The sequence below is a fragment of the Lissotriton helveticus genome, chromosome 6 (genome assembly GCF_964261635.1).
Source record: "Lissotriton helveticus chromosome 6, aLisHel1.1, whole genome shotgun sequence".
Lineage (NCBI taxonomy): Eukaryota > Metazoa > Chordata > Amphibia > Caudata > Salamandridae > Lissotriton > Lissotriton helveticus.
In genome coordinates, this window is record NC_136067.1 from 1,761,319,006 (window position 1) to 1,761,332,519 (window position 13,514).

Sequence of the window (13,514 nt, forward strand, 5' to 3'; positions counted from 1 at the left end):
GCCCCGTCTTCCACTTGCTCTTGTCTCTCTTCTCGACGTTCCTCTTCCACTGCCTCTTCATTCCTTTCTACATTTTCGTCTGCTTCCACTCCCCATCGCAGGATTTTGCTGCATTTCGCCATTCTATCCTGGGACCATACCTTGCCATCGCTGAGTAAAGCTGATCTGGTGTATGGTTCTAAAACTTGCAGAGGCGGTGTGAACTTGCTCTCTCCTTTCCTTCTCATGGTCGCTACCTTCACTCTCACCCAGTCACCCTTCTCTAGTGACACTCCTTGTACACTCCGCCTCTTGTTGAAATGTTCTGTGTATGTCTCTTGGGCCTTCTCCAGATTCCTTCTTACCACTGCTGGCGACCATTTGCTTTGTACCACCATCTGTCTCCATGCAATGTTATCTTTGGTGAACGGTTCTCTGCCTCTCAGTACTTTGAAAGGGCTGTAACCTGTGCTGCCTGGCGTGATGCGGTAGGCCCAGAGCATCCTGGGTAACTCCTTTTCCCAATCTTGCCCATCGTTTATTGCTGCTTGGATTGTCCCCATAATCACTCGATTAAAATGTTCCACTTGTCCGTTTCCTGCAGGGTGGTATATGGGAGTGTGCTTGACCTCTATCCCGTTTCTGGATGTGAAGGCCTCCCACTTGGTGGAAACAACTGTGGCCCATTGTCGCACGTTATGACCTTGGGGATGCCTTCCTTTAGGAATATGGTGTTCAAGAACGATACCACTGCTTCGGTGTCCACCGTGTCCTTTACTTCCACTTACGGCCACTTAGAGTACCTGTCAATCAAGACTATGGCGTATTTCTGTATTCCTTCAATGTTCAGGATGGGTCCTATGAGGTCGATGGACACCATTTCCCACGGACCTCCTGGCACAGGGAACTTCCCCAACTGTGGCCTTAGCATAGTCTGGGATTTGTCCGCTTTGGCACAGGAGTCACACTGTCTCACGTACCTCTCCACTTGGGCATCGATAGCAGGCCACCAGTACGGTTGTCTGGCCATGGTCTTGGTCTTCGTGATCCCCTGGTGTCCTTCATGTAGCAGTGCCATCAGGTCTTCTATGAGCCCCTGAGGGGGAATGATTTTGTCACCCCTGAGCAGGAACAGGGGGTCCTCCCCCAGCGACAGTTCGTCTCTCACTTCTCAGTATCTCCTCAATGCCTCCTTTTGGTGCCTCTTTTCCGGCCATCCATGCATGACGTATCGTCTGATCACTTCCAAATCCTCATCCAGTTTGTAGGCCTCTGCCCACACCTTCTCCATGTCCTGTACTGTCGCTACCATGTAGCCTTCCCATCCCGGTGCCTCCTGCTCGTGCACCCCTTCCATGGCTGCCGCTCTACGCAGGAAGTCAGCCACTTTGTTCTGAGGGCCCGGTATGTACTCCACCTCGTACACGAAGTCCAACAGCCGTAGTGTCATCTTAGCTATTCTTGGTGTGGCGTGCGCGTGGCCATTGGATGTTAGGACTTTTATCAGAGGTTTATGGTCTGTACGGACCAAAAACTTGGCTCCCCACAGGTATTGTCTAAAGCGTTCCATCGCCCACACCACTGCTAGCATCTCCTTTTCGATGACACTGAATCTTTCTTCAGTTGGTGCTAGGGCTCTGGACGCGAACCTGACCGTTGACAGTTCACCATTGTCGGCCCTTTGCATTAACACAGCCCCAAGGCCTCGGTCGCTTGCATCGGTGGTAAGTATGGATTTAGCCTCTGTGTCAAATCCTTTGAGTGGAATGGCTCCACTCATCTCCTGTTTTAAGGCCTCAAACTCCTCCTGCTCGTCTTTACTCCACTTGAATCCGTTCCTCTCCTTCAATAATTGTCGTAGACTGTGTGTCTTGGTGGCAAAGTTGGGGATAAACTTACTATAGAATTCGGCAATGCCCAAGAATGACCGTACATCTTCTTTCTTACCTGGGGGGGGCGCGTTCTGTATCGCCTCAATGTTTGTTCGCTTCGGCTCTATTCCTTTCTCGCTAACTTCATGGCCCAGGTAGGTAACCGATGACACGCCAAATTTGCACTTTGACCACTCTGCGGTGAGCCCGTTTTCTTGCAACGTGCGTAGCACTACGTGCAGTTTCTCATTGTGTTCCTGTTTGGACTTCCCCATCACGAGGATGTCGTCTTGAAAAAACTGGACACCTTCCACCTTGCGAAAGAGTCTGTGCATCAGCTTTTGAAACACAGCTGCCGCCGATGCCAAGCCGAAGGGCATCCTGATGAATTTGTAACACCCAAACGGTGTTATGAAGGATGTAAGGTGGCTGCTGGATTTTTTACCTCCAAAAAAAAATTGTAAGGAACCTATCATTGAGTGAAACTTTCTGCCTGGAGGGAAACATGGCGGCCGCAGGCTAGGTGCGGCTCGCTCGCTCGTCAGACCTGAGACCTTCGGTACCTCGGATGACAGAAACGCCGTGACAGGAGACGATATTTTTGGCGGATTGTTATGTGGGGCATGAATAATTTCGCCTCTGGTTTCTAAATCTGTATTTCGGGACTACATCGGATGCGACGACCGTCCTCTCAGAGTGTACCCGCCCCCGACTCTCCCTTCTGCTGGAGGCGGGCTGCTGTGGAAGTTAGGCGCGGTCGAGCGGCTGCAGCGAGGGGGACTCACACGGCAGCAGCAGTAACCGGCGGCCAGACTGGCTGGAGAAACAGGGGAGCAGAGAGAGTAGCACCAGGACTGTGTCAGTTCACACTGGAGTCAGCGGAGAAGTTTGGAAGGGTGGCGGCCGACGGAACACAGACTGCACAGATTGAGGAAACAGAGAAGCTGTGTTCACTAAACCAGGGGGGGATTTCCCAACACCAGCCAAGTAAGCTCTTCAATTTATTTTCTGAGGCGTCTGGTGAAGAGCATATTAAAAAGGTGCTAGAGAGCCAGACAAGGATTACCAGAAGTAAAACAAGAGGCAGAGGTGGAGGTAAGGAGATTGGGCTGCAGAGGGGGCTACATCTCCCAGAGTGCACTGTAGTGGGTGAAAAAAGCCCTGTAAAAAAGAGAGCACAAGAGGGTGGTAGAGATAGGGCTGATACATCTAAACAGCCCAAACAATCTAAACAGCAGAAAAAACAGAATAAGAGTAAGAGCCTCAAACCCCCGGGGGGAATAGCTCCATCCCTGCACTCATATTTTAAGGCTCTCCCACAGGTGTTACAACTTACACACGATATGGCAGAAATCCAACAGGTTAAGATACCTGGGTCAGTTGAACAAACTGCACAATTTGATCAAGGGGGGTCCCCTGTGCGCGCAGGCATGATTGAAGATCCTACTATGTTGAGAGAGGCAGGTGTAACTGAACTCCCTTCAGTGGACGTACCAAACTCCCCGGTAGAATCGCTTACTGCGGACGGAGCAGAGAATCATGGAATTGTTAAGCCAACGGGTACAATGGAGCAAGATGGTTCAACTAAAACTAAGGTGGGCAAGAGTAAGAAACCTACTTCTCAAAATTTAGACCCCGAGATTGGAAGCGCACTTGAAGCAATAGTCTCCTCAATTTCAGAAATGAGAGAGGAAATAAGACAGGACTTTACAATATCCAAGACAAATCAAGCTGAGATCAGAGACACTTGTGAAGAGCTTGGGCAAAAACTTGAAGGTCTCTGCGAGAGGACGGAGGCACTGGAAAGCTCAGTGGGCAACTTGACTATAAACTTAAAGACAGCAAGGTCGAAAATTAATAGCTTGCAGAAGGATGGAGACGAGATGAGAGAAAGGATCGAGACGTTAGAAAATTATTCAAGACGTAACAACATCCGACTTCTTAAGATACCGGAGGGAAAAGAAGGCGAGGACCTTAAGAAATTCACTGTGCATCTTATAAAAAATACATTGAATCTGGATGTATCAATTGAGGATCTGGAGAAAGACATCCAGCGAATCCATAGAGATCCCTTCCGTTTGAATCCTGCTAGGGTTAAGCCACGGAAGGTCTTGGTTAATTTCCTAACGTATGCCCTCAAAGAGAAAATCTTAAATCAAGCCTTAAAAGCGGGCACCATAAAGGGTTCTGATTTCGCATATGAAATTAGATCAGATCTCTCTAAGACTACTTTGGAGAGGCAGTGGGAGCTGGGGCAGCGTATGGGTAAATTTAGGTCACTTGGGGCAACGGTCCAGATGAGATTTCCGGCCTTTCTTAAGATTATGTATAACAACAAAATGCACAATGTACGCTCTATTCAAGATGCTGATGCACTATATGAATCAATCAGAGTTCATGCCCAAGCCCAAGCCCAAATGCATAAAACAAATTAAGGTAGAATATGAGCATGTATAGGAAAAGCCACAACACTAACAAAAAAACAGGGGAAAAAAATAGGTAAGAAAAAAAAAAATGCATATATATATTAAACAAATATAAAATATAAAAATTAGATCAGGAGCCTATACAATTATATGTATTCTCACACTATTTAAATTTTCTAAACATTAGGGTTAAAGAGGGTTAAAGAGATAAATTAGATCAAGAATAATCACAGAATTATATATAATCATATAGACACTCACACTCATTTAAAGTTGACACAGTGATGGCATGTTTTTTCGTGAACAGCGGTAGAGGGAAGAAGGTCAGGTTTTTGACGGGTGGTGTAAGGCTCAACACCGAGCCAGAATAAGTAAGGGGGGGTTTCCCATGGGGGGGAGGGAGGGGGGGCAAGAAAATTAAAAATCCTCATTTGCTGAACCAATTTGAATCTATAAAATCCAACTGTTTATTGCCGCTAAATACAAATAATTTAAGATTAGCCAAACATCATTTTCATAAATTATGGCAAACTTAATTTTTATGTCGTGGAATGTCAATGGTTTGCGAGTGCAAGGTAGAAGAGACAGGATTCTACAATATCTTAGAGATTCTCAAGCACAGATTATTGTATTGCAGGAGATGCACCTTCTTAAATCTGAGGCACAGACTATACTAAAGAAACACAGATGGATAGATATATTCTGCTCCACTGATCATAATGCGAACGTAAGAGGAGTCATTTTTATCTTCCAAAAATCCGCAAAAGCACAAATTTTAGATTACAAAGAAGACAAAACAGGGAGATGGCTGATGGTTAAAGTGTCATTTGAGGGTCAGAACAGAACACTGGTGGGTTATTACGGACCAAACTCAGATGATCCGTCACATTTGGATGCCGTTAGGAACCATTTAATATCTACTCAGGATCCAATAATTTGGATGGGAGACTTCAACATCGTACTTGACCTTAACTTAGATAAGTCAAATAATTCGAGAGTTCCTAGTATGGTAAGATCAAGAGAGACTCTTAAATCTATTATGAAACATCTAGGGTTAGCAGATCTCTGGAGAGAAAAGTCGGGCAATACGCCAGGAGTATCTTTCAGAAATAGTCGGTTTAAACATAAGTCTAGAATCGACTATGTTTTTTTCAGCTATTATTTGAAGGACACCTTAACTTCTATTAAGTATCTTCCATCACACTTATCAGACCATTCAGCGATAATATTCACTTTAAAAAGAGACAATGCTCTTAAACATCACTCTTGGTCTTTTGATCGTACTATCTTGTTAGAGCAGGAAGAGGTCAAGTTTCTAACAGAGGCAACTATATCTTTTTTTAATATTAATAAATTTTCTGCTTCCCACACAATAGTATGGGAAACATTCAAGGCCTTTTTAAGGGGGCAGATAACCAACAGAGCCTCTTATAGGCGAAGGTTATATAACGAAAAAATAAGTAAAATAGAAGAGAATATGAAACTTTTGGAATTAAGAACCCACCCGACAATATCAGCTCCAGATCAAGAGAAGCTAGCTGACCTGAAAAATCAGTTAGACAATATCCTGCAAGAAAGAGTAAATAAAAGGTGGGAAGTGAGTAAATCTTCTAATTTTGAGTATGGTGAAGCCTCAGGAAAAATTTTGGCGTGGAAAATTAAAAGTGAGAAAGCCCACAATTATATAAGAGAAATTAAGGTGGCTGGGGAATTAGAGGCTAGATCCACCAACCAAGATATTGGTAGGGCATTTTATAAATTTTTTGAGCAGATTTATAAAGAAGATCTACCAAATGACCAACACACAAGAGATTGCTGGTTAGATTCTATTATACTACCAACTCTAACAATAAATCAAAAAGCATCGTTAGAAAAAGAGATTTCGGAGGAAGAAGTCTTTAAAGCTATTCGTCATTCAAAAAAGGGGAAAGCAGCAGGACCGGATGGACTGCCAGGAGAAATATACAGATCCCTAGAAACGATCATAGTCCCAGAACTTACGACTCTCTTTAATGGTATTTTATTAAATGGTGATATACCTCCTAAATCTTGGGGAGAAGCCGTGATAGTACTTATTCCCAAACCAGGGAAACCCCTATCAGAATGTGGTTCATACAGACCAATTTCACTTCTTAATAGTGATTACAAAATTTTCACTAATATCATCTCCACTAGATTAGCCAGCATTATCGGAAGTATTATACACCAAGATCAAAAAGGATTTATGAAAGGTAGACAGTTGGCAGAGCTAATTTATGATCTCGTGGGGGCTATAGATATAGCAAATACCACCTTGTTACCCCTAGCTACTCTGACATTGGATGCAACCAAAGCATTTGATAGAGTCAATTGGTTATATCTCAATGATGTACTAAAAAAATTTAACTGTGGGGAAATCTTTTGTAGAACAATTAAATTACTCTATAATAACCCTTCTGCTAGGATAATGGTTAATGGGGGCCTGACGGATGCTTTTAATATAACTAGGGGCACAAGGCAGGGCTGCCCGCTTTCCCCACTTCTTTTTAATTTATATGTAGAACCATTTGCTCAAAGGCTCAGGACAGACACTAACATCCCATCCTTTCGTTTTGTAGAATGGGAAAAGCGGGTAGCTTTATATGCGGACGACATACTGATATGCACGTCGGACCCAGTTAGGGCATTCCCAGCAATAATAACATGTGCAACAGAATTTGGACAAATATCGGGATATGACATAAATTCTAGTAAGACAGAGGTAATGGTTTGGAACCTTCCAAATATCTTGTTGGAGGTAAAAATTTCGACAGCTATGAGATATTTGGGAGTTAGAATAACACAAGACCTGGATAAAATAGCATCAACTAATTTAGAAAGAATACACTTGGAAAGTAAGAAACAGCTAAAATCCTGGTCCCATCTTCCACTTTCTGTATCTGGTAGAGTGAATCTGGTCAAAATGTGCATCCTCCCCAAGTTCATTTTTATTTTTAATACAATCCCACTGGTATTTGAGTTGAAACAATTGGAAAAGTCACAAAGAGAAATTAATTCTTTTATCTGGAATTATAAAACAACACGAATATCATGGAAAAAACCAAGAAGGAGAAGGGAGAAGGGGGGGCTTGCACTTCCAGATTTGGTCTACTATTCATGGGCCTTTCAATTGTCACATACGAGAATGTTACTGAAATCACCATCCAACTTAAGCTCTAACAGTTTGTCCAAAGCAATAATATCCGCGGCAAACTGAACTCCTGAGGGATTTATGTTTAAATTTGGCAACTATAAATTTTTCAAAAAAATTAAGTTAAAGATGGCACAATCATGGGCTAAAAATTGGTATCATATAAGAAAAAAAATTGGCCTGTCATACTATTCCAGTTATTCTCCAATTTGGGACTCACCGGGCTTACCAGAATTTTTGAAGGATAGGTTGTCAACGATCATAGAACAAGCAGGGATTGCTAGATGGGGCCAATTGATTACAGACGGAAAATTAATATCTTGGAATCTACTACAAGAATTGGCAGGAATGGAAATCTCTAGATATAAATATATCCAATTAGATAGTTGGCTTAGATCTCAGAATAATACTGACTCTAATATCGGGAAAACTAATACACTTGAGCAAATGCTAGTAGAGCGACCCAGTGGAGGTAAAGAAGTAGCCATTTGGTACTGGCAGATGCTGGAAGAAAATGATGGGGAATTTAATTTACCAAACGAATTATGGGGGGAAGTGATTGACACTCAATGTGATGAGAAATGGCATCAGTCTTGTGTCTTACTATACAAAACGGTAAAACCCACATGGTTAAGACGCAATCACCTGTTCACTATTCATCGAGCCTATATTACACCACTAAGATTGTCTAAATTTCTTCCAAACAAAAAATGCAATAAGTGTAATATGGCTGAAGTTAATGACATACATATGTTTCTAGAATGTCCAGATCTATCGTTTTTTTGGGAACAGGTGAGGAATACTCTCAATTCAATTCTACATACATCCTTGTCAATCACTCTCTCACTTGTCATTTTTGGAATAGTAGATAATATCAGAGGAATGGTGAAGTCTTTCCTTTTTTATGCGATCTTACTGGCAAGAAGACAAATTTGCATTCAATGGATAGAAACCCCCCCCCCCTACATTCCCGGTGTTTGTCATCTCTATACGAAACTTCTAAAATGGATCTCCAAAGAAATGCCAGTGAAAGTAATTTGGCCTTCTGGGACCTCTTGGTTGGCTGGAAGTGAACCCGGGTTTTTTTTTTTTTTCCCGGGTCCAATGATTATGCCATCAATGCTCTTGGACCTAGGGTCAGCTTCAAATCGATCGGGTCCTACAGGTTGGAAAACCTAGATAGAGCCAAACAACTCCTTCTCAGCTCTGGGTCACACATAATACCATTGGGTATTCCAAACTATGATGTTGAGACTAATAAGGAGGTTGGTTTGAACCCTTTTAGGGAAAAAGGGAAGGCAAATGAGGACAAAAAAAAAAGGTGGCTGCTGGAGGGATGGAGTTTTACCTGATGGTAGGCTGATGACAGGTCCACCGTTGAGAACCATTTAACTCCTTTTGTTTTGGCAAGCATCTCATTTATGCGTGGGAGTGGAAATTTGTCTATGAGGATGTTTTTATTGAGTTCTCTGAGGTCCACACACAGCCTCACTTTCCCGTTGGGCTTTTGAGCGACCACTAAGGGCGACAACCATTCTGCACTCTCTATGGCCTGGATCACTCCACTTTTCTCTAACCGGTCGAGTTCTTCCTGTACCGCTTCTCTGCAGCGAAAAGGAATGTTTCGGGCCTTGTGAATGACGGGTTGCGCTCCTTCCTTTAGCCGTATCATGTGTTTGAACTTGGCCAATTCTCCTATCTGTCCACTGAACACCTCTGGATATTCTCGACGCCAGTCCTCCTCCTCTTGTTCTTCCTTCATTTCCATCAGCAACACTTTCTCAATACCTCCTGGGTTCAGCATGATCCCCAACGCACCCTGATCTTTCCAGCTCAGTACTGAGGGCCCCTTTTCCGCCACATAGAGTTTGCAGTTGGCTTGGCGTCCCTTGAATTTGAAAAGCAACGGGCAATATCCTAGCATGGGTATCCTCTGTCTGGTGTAAGTGACGGGTCTCACATCCATGGGACGTAGCTCCTCCTGCACTTTCGACTTAACTTTCTCTTCCCATATCTGCCTTTGAACAATCGTAATGGGGGCTCCTGAGTCTGCTATCATTTTGATCGGTACTCCTCCGATGTGCATGTTGAGCCTTGGTTTGTCTGACTCTTTGCCTCCGACTTCCAGGACTTGGGCATCGATGTAGAGGATTTCCTCAAGGTCTTCTTCCTCCGCCCGTGTTTCTTCCTCTCCCCGACCTCCTTGGTCTATGTATTTGACGGTGGTTCCTTTGGGTTTCCGACGGCACACCTTCTCATAATGCCCGAACACTCCGCAGAACGCGCACTTTGCCCTAAACGCTGGACATGCTTTGTCGTTGCCCAAGTGCGATGCGCTCCCACATCTGTAGCAACTTGGTCTCCCCCCTCTTCCTGTCTTCGGGGTTGCTCCGCTAGGTTGTTGGCTTCTTCTGGTTTCTTGGGACCTGGGGATATCCCTTTGCCTGGTATTCTCTCCTTTGTTGTGTAGCATGACTCTGCATACTGTTTGTGTTCCTCCCGTGTCTCTCCTGGCTGCTTGTGCGCATCGTTTGGACATCTCCGCCTTCTTTACCAAGGCCCACACCTCCTTCAGAGGGGCGTCTCCGTTGACCCAGAGTTTTTCCTGAATGTGTGTACTTGTGGTGTGCATTATAATTTGGTCCCTTACTAGTTCGTCGTGGAGGACGCCGAACTTGCACGTCAGTGCCAACTTCTGCAGCGCTGCCACATACTCATCGACCGTCTCTCCGCTCTCTTGTTTCCTCTGGAAAAAGTTGTATCTGTCAATAGTCACACATACCACTGGCCTGTAATGCGCATCTAAGTCCTCAATGGCGTGTCTGAACACTTCCGTGTCATTTGCGTCTCTTGGTTCTTTGACGATGGTGTCGTACACCCTCAGCCCCTCTGGGCCCAGATTGTGTAACAGTATTTTCCTTCTCCTCTGGTCTGTGTAAGCTACTTCACTTTCTTCTTCTAATGCCTCTAAATAGTTTTTGAAATACCGCTTCCAATCTTCCCAAGGCATTGTGGGTTCTCCTCGTTTGGGAAGGAAGGGCACCATGTGGGTGAGAGAAGCGGACGGGGTCGCCATCTTGCCAACGCCCCTCGGGCCTGTCTGGCCGGGGACCGCGTTGTCGGGTGGGCTGCCTGGTGCCTGTCTGGCGTCTCTTTCTTCCTCGCTCTCCTCCCTGCTGCTTACGCCTCCTGTGGCCCCTTCTGTGGCTGTGCCCGTTCGTGGTCTGCCCCTCTTCGCTTTGCTTGGCCCCTTACCCCGCTCCTGCTGCTCCATCAGCGTGCCTTGGCACAGGGGTGTGTGTGTGTTGGGTTGTGCTCACCCCTGCCACTGCCTATGTTTCTGGATCAGTCGCGTTGTCCTTGTCTTGCCGTTTCCCGCCTCTTGGTCGTCGGCCAACCCCCTTGGGTGGTTGCAGTTCCGGGTATCCTGACTGTGTGGGGTCACTCCATTCACCCCACTCCTCTGATATGGAGCATCGCGGTACCTTCATTGCGGGGGGCCGCTGATCTATCCTTCGTCCTCTGCAGCGCTCCGGGAATTGCGTAAAAGTCGCCTTGCTGTTGTGTACTGTTGGCCCAGCACCTTTGTCTGAGTAGGTGTAACCTTCTTCCGTTTTCCGGTTTGCCGTTTTTCTTTTTTTTTTTCAATCTGCTTGCTTTCAGTCCTGATCCCATCCTCGTCGCCATTGTGGGAACGGGGGTACACCCAATAATGCTCAGACTCCGTGTTAGGGTAACTATTCTCTTTATTGCCCGGCGCGCCGGGAATACGTGACTCTCTCTCGGAGCCATCCAGCGCCAGCCAAGATGGCCGCCTTCCGGTTCCTCTTCACGGACTTCCGGTTCCGGCGCTAGTCGCATCGACTAGACCGTCACCACACAAAATCGCAGTCAAAGAAAAAAAATACAACCTACAGTAGAAGTTCATGGGTACAAAAAACAGCAAACACATACTGCACTTAACGCAAGAAGCGGGTTCCCCGGCAGGATATGAGGAGAATCCAGCAGCACGAGAAAAGATGGCGACACGTAAGCAGCACGGACGCACTGAGCATCCCGGGTGGCTCCAAGCAGGCACGAGAAGTACAACATGAAAGCTCCTCAACGCTCAACGAGCTGCCGAAGCCAGAGCTCGCACACAGAAGAGGCAGTTGGAGAACGGTGAGTCAAAGAGTTTTAAACTTTTTTTTTTTTAAACATGGCAGTGGTCGAAAATCTAGTCAGGAGTAGAGACCACATTAGTAGCACCAAACACCGCACTCCACGCCACCCAGCCAGTTCAGAAAAACCCGTAGGCAGGTGGAAAAAAAAAACTCCTCCTCCTGTATGCACCTTTCAAGTTGCTCAACTCCACAAAGACTGAGGAACTCCTCTTCCTGGCCGCCCTTCTTGACAGACAACTCTGGGACTCCTCTTCCAAGACATGCTTTAAGACACAGACTCCAAAGACTCCATTCACTCATTACTCTCCTTGACACGGACTCAGGGAACAGACTCCTCTTCCTAGTGCACTTGCGAGAACGGGCTATGGGGACAACTCTTACTTGTTGCAGTTCCGAACAGACACTGGGGACTCCTGTTACTTGTAGCTCTTCATTTCACAGACGGTGGGGACACTGGCAAAACTCTCCATGTAAGAAGATGAGACTAACCTGTGCCGCGAACACAGGCAACCTCTGATCACCAAGCAATGACCTAAAACCATAAACAAAGGTGGAGCAGGATGTCCCAAAACGTGGTTGAGACAGACAGGTAAAAAGTTAGATGAGGGACATCTTGAATCACCACAGCTCCACACAACAGCTCGGTTCCACAAAGAGGAGAAGACACAGCAGGAACTGGCATGCCCGGGTAGGGGCCAACCACTCTTAAGGTCACTGGTGGGGCTCAGGGCTGTCAGAAAGCTGTAACACATGTTGCGCTTAGTTTCTAAAGGATTCAAAAAGGGGGGTGGTGATGGACAGAGTATCTGAATTAAGCAGAACGCTCCTACCCAGTCAAAAGATCAGGGCTTGATCCATCACCGTTTTTTAGCTCACTGCACCATCCCAGTTCAGAACCTGGCTACATGCAAATTAGTCTGTCCCTGGCCCAGTGCATCATGGGAACAGGGCAGACCAAACTACCAAGCCAATTCTTTACTGGAAAGGAAACGAGCTTCCGGGGACCGGTTTCTGGCATTACAGCCATCTTCGGCCCGGCTTGCTTTAATCCTGATGGTGCAGTGAGCAAGGGACTCACATCTGAGCATACCCTTCCATACTTGTGGTGGCCAAAACGTTTTGGCCACTATAGGAGTGGCAGGGTATGCTCAGACATGAGTCCCTTGCTCACTGCACCATCAGGATTCAAGCAAGCCGGGCCGAAGACGGCTGCAATGCCAGAAACCGGTCCCCGGAAGCTTGTTTCCTTTCCAGTAAAGAATTGGCTTGGTAGTTTGGTCTGCCCTGTTCCCATGATGCACTGGGCCAGGGTCAGACTAATTTGCATATAGCCAGGTTCTGAGCTGGGATGGTGCAGTGAGCTAAATAACAGTGATGGATCAAGCCCTGATCTTTTGACTGGGTATGAGTGTTCTGTTTAACTCAGATGCTCTGTCCATCACCACCCCCTTTTCTGAATCGTTTTGGCCACTATAGGAGTGGCAGGGTATGCTCAGCCATGAGTCCCTTGCTCACTGCACCATCAGGATTCAAGCAAGCCGGGCCGAAGACGGCTGCAATGCCAGAAACCGGTCCCCGGAAGCTTGTTTCCTTTCCAGTAAAGAATTGGCTTGGTAGTTTGGTCTGCCCTGTTCCCATGATGCACTGGGCCAGGGTCAGACTAATTTGCATATAGCCAGGTTCTGAGCTGGGATGGTGCAGTGAGCTAAAAAACAGTGATGGATCAAGCCCTGATCTTTTGACTGGGTATGAGTGTTCTGTTTAACTCAGATGCTCTGTCCATCACCACCCCCTTTTCTGAATCGTTTTGGCCACTATAGGAGTGGCAGGGTATGCTCAGACATGAGTCCCTTGCTCACTGCACCATCAGGATTCAAGCAAGCCGGGCCGAAGACGGCTGCAATGC